Consider the following 11,675-nt stretch of genomic DNA (forward strand, 5'->3'; position numbering starts at 1 on the left):
CCTAATGCTCAGAGATGCACCCTTGAAATCTGAGAGATGTTAAATGGGAAGGATTCTTTCCGCACCCAGGTAGGAGTAAACTTGTGGAATTCATGGTCCTGAAATGTGTGTGGCCCAGGCTCAAAGCGTATTGCTTGACTTAATAAGTTACAGTCCTTTGAAGGAAGGAGGGAGGGAGGGAGGGAGGGAGGGAGGGAAGGAAGGAAGGAAGGAAGGAAGGAAGGAAGGAAGGAAGGAAGGAAGGAAGGAAGGAAGGAAAGGAAGGAAGGGGAGAAAGAAAGGAGGGATGAGAGAAAGTTTTATAGAAACATACAAATGCAATAACCTTAAAATGAAGCAAGGATGAAAGCCACGAGGACTAATTACTTGCAAGTAATTAATTATTAATTGATTTTGAGCATCCTAGCAACCAAGGCAAAAAGGGAAATATAATAGGGTTACATAATACCTGTTACTCAAGGAAAGATCAAATCAAAAGAAACACTTTTTTTCCTGATTCTAAATTCTTTGTTTTTTCCAGCTTTATTAGGGTATAATTGGCAAATAGAATTGAATTTAAAGTGTGCAAAGGTTTGATAAACCTATGCATTGTGAAATGATCACCACAATCAAGTTAGTTAACACATTCATCACCTCACATACCTGTGTGTGTGTGTGTGTGTGTGTGTGGTGAGAACCCTTGAGATCTACTCTCTCCACAAATTTCCAATATGCACTACACTAGTGTTAACTATAGTCACCATGCTGTACTAATATTAGACCCTCAGAACTTAGTCATTTTATAACTGAAAGCTTGTACCCATTGACCAACCTCTCCCCATTTCCCACACCCCAGCCCCTGGCCACCAGCATTCCACTCTCTGCTTCTATGCGTTTGACTTTTGGTTTTTTTGTGTGTGTGTGGTTTGTTTTTGTTTTTGTTTTTCACATTCTACATCTAAGTGATACTGTATGTTTGTCTTTCTCTCTCTGGCTTACGTCACTTAGCATAATACCCTCCAAGCTCATCCATGTTGTCACCAATGGCAGAATTTCCTTCTTTTTTATGGCTGAATAATATTCCGTTGTCCATATGTGCCACATTTTCTTTATCCATTTATCAGCCAGAGGACACCTAGGCTGTTTCCATGTCTTGGCGGTTGTGAATAATGCTGCAGTGAACATGGGGGTGATGTATCTCTTCAAGATACTGATTTTGTTTCCTTTGGATAAATACCCAGATGTGGAATTCCTGGATCATATGGTAGTTCTATTTTCAATTTTTTGAGGAAGCTCTGTACTGTTTCCCACGGTGGCTGCACCAGCTTACATTCCCATCAGCAGTGCCCGAGGGTTCCCTTTCTCCGCATCCTCGCCAGTACCTGTTATGTCCTGTCTATTTGACGATAGCCTTTCCAGACAGATGTGAGGAGCTGTTTGTTGTGCATTTCCCTAATGATCAGTGATGTTGAGCACCTCTTCATGTCCCCGTTGGTCATTTTTACATCCTCTTTGGAAAAAAATGTCTATTCAGGTCCTTCGCTCGTTGTTTGTGTTTGTTTTTTGGGGGGTGTTGTTGTTTTTGCTGTTGAGTTGTACGAGTTCTTTATGTTTTATATTAACCCCTTACCTGATATATGGTTTACAAATATATTCCCTCCTCCCATAGGTTGCCTTTTCCTGTTATTGATCATTTCATTTGCTGTGCAGGAGCATTCTAGTTTGATGTAGTCCCACTTTCATATTTTTGCTTTTGTTTCTTGTGCTTTTGGTGTCATATCCAAAAAATTATTGTCGAGATCAACATCAGGGACTTTCCCCCCATATTTTCTTCTATGAGTTTTATGGCTTCAGATCTTACACTTAAGTTTTTAATTCATTTTGCATTAATTTCTGTGAGTGTTGTAAGGTAGGGTCCACTTTCATTCTCTTGCACATAGCTATCCAGTTTTCCAACATCATTTATTATTTTTTTTTTGAAAAGATGATCTTCTCATTGAGTATCTCGGCTCCCTTGTCAAATATCATTGACCATATATGCATGGGTTTATTTCTGGGCTTTCACTTCTGTTGTAATGATCTATGTGTCTGTTTTTAGGCCAGTACCATACTGTTTTGATTACTATAGCTTTGTAATGTTTGAAATCAGGAAGCGTGATGCCTCGGGCTTTGTTCTTTTTTTCTCAAGGTTGCTTTGGCTATGAGGTTTTTGTGATTTCATAAGAATTTTAGGATTGCATTTTTTCATGTGCATGAAAAATGCCATTGGAATTTTGATAGAGATTGCACTGAAACTGTAGATTGCTTTGGGTCATGTGGACATTTTTGCAAAATAAATTCCTCTAATCCAGGAACACAGAATATCTTTCCATTTATTTGTGTCTTCTTCTTTCTTTTTACCTTTTTAAAGAACTTTTTTTTTGTTTTTTATTATGTTACGTTAGTCACCATACAATACATCATTAGTTTTTGATGTAGTGATCCACGATTCATTGTTTTCCTATAACACCCAGTGCTCCATGCAGTATGTGCCCTCCTTAATACCCATCACAGGGCTAACCCATCCCCCCACCTCCCTCCCCTCTAGAACCCTCAGTTTGTTTCTCAGAGTCCATAGTCTCTCATGGTTCGTCTCCCCCTCCAATTTCAGCCCCTTCATTTTTCCCTTCCTTCTAATGTCCTCCATGCTATTCCTTATGTTCCACAAATAAGTGAAACCATATGATAATTGTCTTTCTCTGCTTGACTTATTTCACTCAGCATAATCTCCTCCAGTCCCATCCATGTTGATGCAAATGTTAGGTATTCATCCTTTCTGATGGCTGAATAATCTTCCATTGTATATATGGACCACATCTTCTTTTCCAGTCATCTGTTGAAGGGCATCTAGGCTCCTTCAATTTCTTTTATCAGTATGTTATAGTTTTCTGTGTACAGGCTTTTCACCTCCTTGGTTAAATTTATCCCTAAGTGTTTTATTGTTTTTGATGCAAAATAAATGTCTCTTTCAGATAGTTCGTTGTTAGTATATAGAAATGCAATTGATGTTTCTATATTGATTATGTATCCTGCAAGTTTACTGAATCCTTTTATCAATTCTAGCAGGTTTTGGTGGAGTCTTTACCGGGGGGTAAGCACTCTCAGGATTTGTAGGGTTGAGTTAGATCATGAAGGGGGGTGTGGTTTTCGTAGTCCATTTATCTATTGGCTGGTAGATTCGTTCATAGTGATGTCCCAATAGTTAAATATATTTAGGTAAAGGTATGGATTTACTTTAGACCTTAAGTACACACGTTAAAATATTAGGATCATCAATCAAAGAACATACGTGTAAGAAGAATCATTGACAAACTAGTAGCAAGAAAAAGATGGAGAGGAAAATGAGAAGCAAGGAACTTAGCCAGTTCTGGGGGTCTGGGAGGCTCCTTTGTCAAAACCGCTCAGGCTCCGTGTGAACCACTGAAGCCGCAGGAAGACGGTGTGGGGGCCAGGGCCAAGGGGAGAGACTTAGGGATCCTGGGGGTGCCTGGCTGGACGGACAGGGTCACTAGCGTGGAGCGTGGGCGGGGCGGGTGCGAGATAGCTCTGGGATGCAGAGACGCGTCCATGTGGGGAAGTGGGGGGGCACCCACAGCAACCATCCTGCCCCTCCCACAGAGTGGGACCTTGGCCCAGGGGGTCTCCAGGTGCCCTGTCAGGGGCGGAGCGCTTGGCCAGTGGAGTGCGGGCTCAGCTCTGCCCAGCAATGAGAGACCGCGGCCTCCGCCCTCAGCCCGGATGCTCCGGGTCCGCACCGCCACTCCCCCGCTCGAGGCCAAGATATTCTGGGGAAAGCCTCCCGCGTCTGAGGCCTGGGCCAGAGCGCACCAGCAGGGCCCGCGGGAGAGCGGCCTGCCTCTTGCTCAGGGCTCGTGCCCTTCGGATTCTGTCCGCAGAGCAAGAAGCAAATGCACAAAAGCTGTTTGTAGCTCACTGTGCCCAGCCAGGAAGCCGGGCCCCTCGCAGGAATCCACGCACCTGCTGTGGGGACTGCAGCTGGGTCCTGTCCTGGAAACCATGACCTCACTGCCCGGCGCAGGCCTGATTTAGGACCTGGGTCCTGGCTGCCTCCTCACTGTCCTCCGTGAGGTCCCACGTCCGGTTATGGCTTTCCCCGGTGAGCCTTCTCCCACCGTGGGTAGAGCCTCGAGCTTCAGCCCCACCCCAGAGCCTGCTCCCAGCGCTGTCATCCTTCTGCAGGACTGAGCTCCATCAACTGTGGGGCCCAGAGCAAAGTGAAAACCCGCAGCCCTCTGTTCCACAATCATTTAGAGCCTCAAGACGAGGACCGTGGAGCATTGAACCAAGCACAAGGCCCTCGTGGGCACGGAGCTCTGGGGGACCACACGGGCCGCGGCCCCTGAAGCCAGCTCTGCCCTATGGGGCCCGTCATCCCCTCCCCCTGGCCCCCGCCTCCTTCAGCGCACGGGGAAGCCTGCTCTCTGCAGAGCTCGTCCCCTGGAAAGTGAGTTCACTGGCTTCAGGGGCTCAGTCCTGTTTGTGCTGTCCACAGGGAAGGACAAAGCTCACGTAGCCATCTGGGTGGGGTCACCCCAGCTCCTGCAGGAACGTACCTGCTCCAGACGGCCAGGAGCCCCCAGGACACCCCCCCCATGCCGCAAAACTGTTGCTTCTCTGGGACTAGCACCTCCTGAATCGTACAGCGATGAGAGTCCAGAAATCACTCAAGATTCTGCAAAATGCATCTTCAGGAGATCTTCCCCTGCCCAGAACCCCACGCATCACCGGAGGAGTGGGCCAGATCGTTGGGAGAAGCAGGAAGAACCCCACAGCCGGGTTCCAGCGTTCTCGGTCCAGTTGTATTCGACCCATAATCACAGCAGGTAACCCTTGCAGTTCCAAGGGCTTCACGGACACAAGCCCTTTGGGCCCCTCAGTCACGCAGGGAGGAGGACGCACTCGCTGGCCCCATGCTGCAGATGATGGGGCGCAGCCCCCATCCCTGACCGCCCTGCCGGACAGCTCTCCACGCCCCACCTTCACGTGTCCCTCCTCCACCGGGAAAGTCGCTTTACTCCTCAGCAGCTCACCTGAGCCTGGAAGGTGCCGATGACGCAGTCCGCCGGGAGGGCAGAGCCGTGGGACCAGCCGCAGAGCCAAGTACGGGGTCCCGGACCCCGGGGGCAGCAGCGGCCGGGGCTGGGCAAGGAGGCGGGACGGCGGCGCTCGGGACGCTCTGGGTCTTTGTCCTGTTTGCTGTCTGTCCCCTGTGCTGGGCTGCGAGCTCCAGGACTGGAGTGTCCAGGTCGTTGCTGTCACGGGGCAGAGATTTACTGGACACCTTTGTTTAATCACGACAGAGTCCCCTGAGCCCGGACCTGCCTCTGAAACACGCCTGCTCTCGATGGCAGACTCCAAATGTCTCCGGTGAGGCCAGCCAGAGACACCCCCTCAGTCCAGGATCTTCCCTGCGGCCCCCCTTCCCTCTGCAAGCCATCGGCACCCGTCACACAAAGACTCCGCCCGTCAGCAGGAAAGGAACGTAAAGGACGGTTCTCGGTTCTCGAGTAGCTGACAGGTTTAACGAAAGATTAGGCAACAAGTCTTTTAAAAAAAAAAAAAAAGAAGGAAGGGCGCCTGGGTGGCTCAGTTGGTTAGGCGACTGCCTTCGACTCGGGTCATGATCCCGGGGTCCTGGGATCGAGTCCCGCATCGGGCTCCCGGCTCGGCGGGGAGCCTGCTTCTCCCTCTGACCCTCTTCTCTCTCATGCTGTTTCTCTCTCGCTCGCTCTCTAATAAATAAATAAATAAAATCTTAAAAAAAAAAAAAAGAAGGAAAAGGCAGTGAGCAGAGGATGCCGAGAAGCCAAGACACCCAGGGTGGCAGCAGGAGAGACGGGGAGGGCCCTCCGCGGCGGCCGCCGGGCTCTCCACCCCACCCGGCTGCCGGAGAGTCCCCGACTCTTCATCTAAGCGCCACTGCCTCCAAATCGAGGCCCCGGTCAGGAGCGCCCACAGGGGGCAAGGCTGGGGCGCAGGGCTGCGTCTCAGCTGCAGGAGCAGCGGCTTCCGGAGAGGGCGGCCCCGCTCGATTCCCGCCGAGACCCCACGACAGTGGAGGAGGAGGTTCTTCCCAAAAAGGAGACTGCACACGGGACAAATGCACACACCCCGTTGGTCGCTCCGTTTCCCCGCTGTCCCTTCCTGCTGCTTGTTCCCGCGCCGGCCTCCGCCACCAGCCTTCGCGGTCAGAGGCCACGCCAGCACGCGGCTCAGGGCCAGCATCCCCCGCTCTCCAGCCCAGGGCCCGGGGCGGGGGCTGGTGTGGGCTTCGGCTCAGGCGGGCCCTGCCCTGGACACAGGATTGCCCACAGCCTCCAAAGGCCCCAGGTCCAAGCAGGAGCCCGCCTCCTCCCGGCCACTGAGCCCCCGTCCCCGAAACCAGCTGCTCCGGCCCAGCCCGACCCCAGAAGGGCACTAAGTCCTTGTCTCTCGACTCCGTGCTCTGACAGGGGGCCGTGTGGACACCTCCCTGTTCCAAGTGGCCCGCTTGAAAGAGCAGGGGATGCTCGTGGAGAAGCCGACCAGGGTGGAGCTGTCCCACGTGGTCCTGGAGGACCCCAGCTTCTCCCCCATAGGAGTGCTCCTGAGGACCATCCACGCGGCCCTACGTTTCCTCCCCGTCACTCCCGCTACTTTACCACCACCTCCAACCCGACGACCCGACGAGATCGCCTTCCACCTCCACCTGATCCCCAGCGACTGCCGTATTCGCAAGGTGGCCCTGGGAGCCAGAGAGGCTGGGCCAGGGCGGGCTGCTGGCAGACGGGGGTGCAGCCAGACAGCCCCCCGGATGGGTCAGCGGGAGCAGAGCGGGCGGGTAACCCTGGGCCCTGCTCGGCCACGGGCTGCCCCCCGTGAGTCCGCTTAGGGGGCCTCTTGCCCGGGGTCCATGCCCAAACCACCTCCCCCGCCCCCGACTCCCTCTCACAGACACGCAGAAGCACCGCCTCCCTCGGCTCAGACCATGTTCCGTGGACGGAACTCCGTGGACGGACCCGCTGAGCCACCCGGCAGACCCAGCCCCTCCCCAACCGTGGCTCTGTGTGCCCCTCAGGCCATCGACGACGAAGAGAAGAAGTTCCAGTTTGTGCAGATCCACAAGCCGCCCCACTGGCCTCGCTCTCCGTGGGCTCCCACTACACGGTGTGCGGCTCGGAGACGCTAGAAGCAATCCCCAAGGTGAGCAGGCCAGAGCCTCGCCCGGCAGCGGGGTCAGAGGCCAGGCCTGGAACCACTGTGGGTGCGTCGGGGAGCTCTGGCAGGTGCGCGGCGAGCTGGGGCTGGGCCGGCAGCACGTGGGAGTTGGGGCGAGCGGGACAGCGACACAAGGACGCACAAAGCACATCAGTTGGAGGAAGGGGCACGTTCAGGATGGGCCGAGGCTTACAAAGAACAAGTCCCACGATTTGGACCTTGGTGGGGCATTTGGGGGAACACGGAAGACAATGGACAACGCACTCTAGAGGTGGGGGCCATGCTGTGAGCCCCGGCAAAACTCCTCTCCAGCGGACCACACGCGGCAGGGACGAAGCTGTAACCGGGAAGGCAGGTCCCGCCTTCTGCGAGGGGGCACGTCTGGCGTTTTGTGGTTGCACGGTGACCTGCCGGAAGGGGACATTCTGAGATCGTGCTTGTTCCCCAGCAGGACGCGGGGGGAAGGCAGCCTCGGGTCAGTGTGTAAGAACACTGAGCAAACCCATGTCTGAGCTCCATAATCACAGACACTTAGAAACTGTCTACACTAACCAAACACGGAACCCCCCCCCGCCCCCGCCCGCCCAGGCCTGGACTTTTGGACTTCTGTGTCTTTCTTTGCATTGTCCCGTTTTAGCAGGAATCCTGCTAAATCCGTTAGCCAGAACCCCCCCACCTTGGATATCTGATAACCCCTGATCTGATCCAATTCCTCCCCTCCCACCCCACCCCTCCATCCTCCAGGTGGTATCTGATCACTCCCCCGGCCTTCTTTGGAAAGAATCCTGTTAGGTCAGTTCAACAGAGAATTACCCACCCCCACCCCCAGCAGTTTCCCACACACCCCCACCCCCACTTCCGCCCCACTCTGCTCATCGGCTGTAAATCCCCAACTTTTCCTTATGTTTGGGGTTGAGTCCAGGCTCTGTCCCATTGCAGTTGTCTCTGTGCCTATCATGCTGTCATGAATAAAGTCTGTCTTGCCCTTTTAACAAGAGTCATGAGCAGTTTTTTCTTTTTTTTTTAAGATTTTATTTATTTGTCAGAGAGAGAGGGCACAAACACAAGCAGGGGGAGCAGCAGAGGGAGAAGCAGACTCCCCACCCCCACCCCCGCTGAGCAGGGAGCCCGACGTGGGGCTCGATCCCAGGCTCCCAGGCTCATGACCTGAGCCCAAGGCAGGCGCTTCACCGACTGAGCCCCCCAGGCGCCCGTGAAGCGTAATCCCTGATGCCTTCAAGGGCCTCCAGGAGCCGCCGGCCGTGAGAGCACTCAGTAACTCGCTGAATGAATGCACACACAGAGGACACAAGTCACACGGTGGAAATCAGCAGCAGCTTCCAGCTACGAGCAGATTCTGTACACAGTTGTCTCCGTTCCATCGTGACCCCGCACGAAAACACCTCTAAAGGAAAAGAATCCCAGAAGAAGCGTGAGCTTCGGAGAAAATGCAACAAGGGAGGGATGTCAACAAACATTTCAGAAGACGCAAAGCAGACAAAGACGAGCTTTATCAGGCAGAGAAAGCTGAGGCCACAACGTGCAGCGTTTCAGAAGAAGCCCGTTGCACCGCAGAACCCCGGGGAAGAGGCAGACACTGGACTCTGCATGTCTCTGCAGTAGGCACGGGGAGCTTCACGCAGCAGGATCTGCTGCAAGTCCCTATGAGGAGCAGGTAGGCAGCCAGATGTCTCTCACCCCACCTGCCCGCACAGCTAGCCCACGGAGGCTGCCTTCCCCCACAGAAGGCTAAATGTTTGGTCTCTGCTGGGGCTGAACCGGGCAGATGGTTCAGGAACGTCAGGTGTGGCTGGGAAAGCAGAATGAGGTATTGTGTTGTAAAGAATAAGGGGTGATTCATCAGTTGCATATAATACCCAGGGCTCATTCCATCAGTGCCCTCCTTGATGCCGGTCACCCAGTTACCCCCTCCCCTCCAGCAACCCTCAGTGTGTTCCCTGGAGTTGAGTCTCTTATGGTTTGTCTCCCTCTCTGATTCATCCTATTTTATTTTTCCTTCCCTTCCCCTATGCTCCTCTGTTTTGTTTCTTAAATTCTACATACAAGTAAAATCATATAATTGTCTTTCAGTGGTTGACTTATTTCACTTAGCATAACATCCTCCAGTTCCATCCATGTCGTTGCAAACGGCAAGATTTCATTTTTTGATGGGTGCGTAATATTCCGTTGTATATATAGACCACATCTTCTTTATGCATTCATCTGTCGATGGACATCTGGGCTCTTTCCATAGTTTGGCTATTGTGGACATTGCTGCTATGAACATTGGGGTGCAGGGTGTTACATGCAACTGATGAATCACTGAACTCTACCTCTATATGTTATATACTATATGTTAATTAATTGAATATACTATACTATATGTTATACTATATGTTAATTAATTGAATTTAAGTAGAATGAAATAAAATTTAAAAAAAATAAAGAAAAAAAAGATCCCCCTCATAGGAGATCTCTAAGAGTCAGATTCATACAGAAAGAAAGTAGACGGGGAGTCAGGGGCTGGGGGACGGGGAGGGGGGATCCGTGTTTCATGGGGACAGAGTTCCAGTTTGGGAAGATGAGAAAGTTCTGTGGATGGGTGGTTGGGATGGTTGCCCAACCATGTGAATATACCTAATGCCCCTGAACTGGAAGATGAAAAATGGTTAATATGGTAAATTTCATGTTACGTGTATTTTACTACAATAAAAATGAATAAATAAATTAAAAAAGAAAGAGGAAGGGGGCTGAACATCCTTCCAATGAGACAGTAGGTTCTCAGGGTGCTGGTAGCCAGGATCATAAAACCAGGGGTTCTACTCCCATGGGCTTACCTTAGAGACATGAAAGCACGTGTTCATATAAAGATTTGTACACAGTCATAGAAGCTTAATTTGTAATAGCCAAAAACTGCAAACAACCCAAATACTCATTAAAAGGTAATAAACATATGGTGGTACATTTGGTTGATGGAACCCAACCCAACAAAAAGAGCAAACTCTCAACACCCGCGGCAACATAGATGAGTCTCCAAATAACGATGCTGGGTGAAAAAGCCAAACAAAGTAGAATAAGACTGTGTGATTCCATTTGCATAAAATTCTAGAAAATGCAAACAAATCTATAGTAAGACAAAGCAGATTAGTGGTTGCCCGAGGGTACGGTGGGAGGAGGCATTCTGAATGGGCACAAAAAATCGGAAGAATGATAGGTGGTGTAGGAAAGACGTTAGGGATGGAGGCAATGCCCAAGAAAGAATTCTTGAGACATCTTTGGTGCAAAAAGGTGGTTTTATTAAAGCACGGGGACAGGACCCGTGGACAGAAAGAGTCGCACCGTGGTCAGGAGGAGTGGCCCATTATATACTTTCAAGTTGGGAGGGGCTTAGGGAAGGTCACTCTGCAGGTTTCAAGGACTCGTCAGTGGGCTGTCGGTAGTAAGGAAATCTAATGATCGTTCTGCTTTTGTTTCCCACATCAGTAGGTATGCTCGTTATTGATGGTGGGTTTGTGGGTGTATCAGATTCACACAATAACTGTGTAGAGTTTATTGTATGTCAAGTGTACTTCAGCAATGCCATAGAATGCTACCACATACAGATCCCAGCCCTGAACACTTCCAGCGATGCGAGGTCCGCTGCCTCGGAGCTCGCTCATCCCACCTCTGGGCAGCTTCGACTTTGAACCTTGCGCTGCCGGCGAGCTCTGTCCTCTTTTCGTGGGGGTGACGTCTTTGAACCGCAGGCACAATGATCCCTTTGTGCCCACTCAGCAGAGCCCTGCGGATCCCACAGTGTGGCGACCAACACGCATCCCCAGCACTCAGACAAGGGCTCAGAGCTTGGCTGGAGAGACGTAGATGCTGTACCCTTTGATGACCTAACCTTAGAAGCCACATACCATCTCCCGCACTGTGTTCTAATGATTGAAGCAATCTCACACACACACACACACACACACACACGTCCCAATTCCAGGGGAGGGAACCAGACCCCACCTCTCCGTTATCGACACTTGAAGAAGAGCATGCATACATGGGTACGGTATAGACCGGTTCAGCCATCTTTGGAAAATACAAGGCATCACATCCTCGGAGTACATTAAACACCCTCTGCCCTAGGAGTTGTCTGGCTCACAATCAGGCTTGCCATCATCCCAACCTAGGAGAGAGCGCCTGCCCTTTACCTGGCCCTTTCCCCAACTTCCTTGGTTCTCGGAAGACGTGTACGATCCTTTGCTATTGCAAATGATAGACACTGGAAACATTGCTGATTCTTTTGATTTGGGGGTAGGTCTGCAAAAAGTAATAGAGGCCACAATGATGAAGCCGGGACCCATCCCAGGAGGGTGTCTGTGAGCCACGGAACCAGGCCCCGGCTGAGCACAGGGCAGGTTCATCCGCTCACATCAACGTTCCCACTTACAAGAAGCCATCCC

The sequence above is a fragment of the Mirounga angustirostris genome, unplaced genomic scaffold (assembly GCF_029215605.1).
Source record: "Mirounga angustirostris isolate CCGP_5_RB_7025 unplaced genomic scaffold, mMirAng1.0.hap1 SCAF_17, whole genome shotgun sequence".
NCBI classification, from domain to species: Eukaryota; Metazoa; Chordata; class Mammalia; order Carnivora; family Phocidae; genus Mirounga; species Mirounga angustirostris.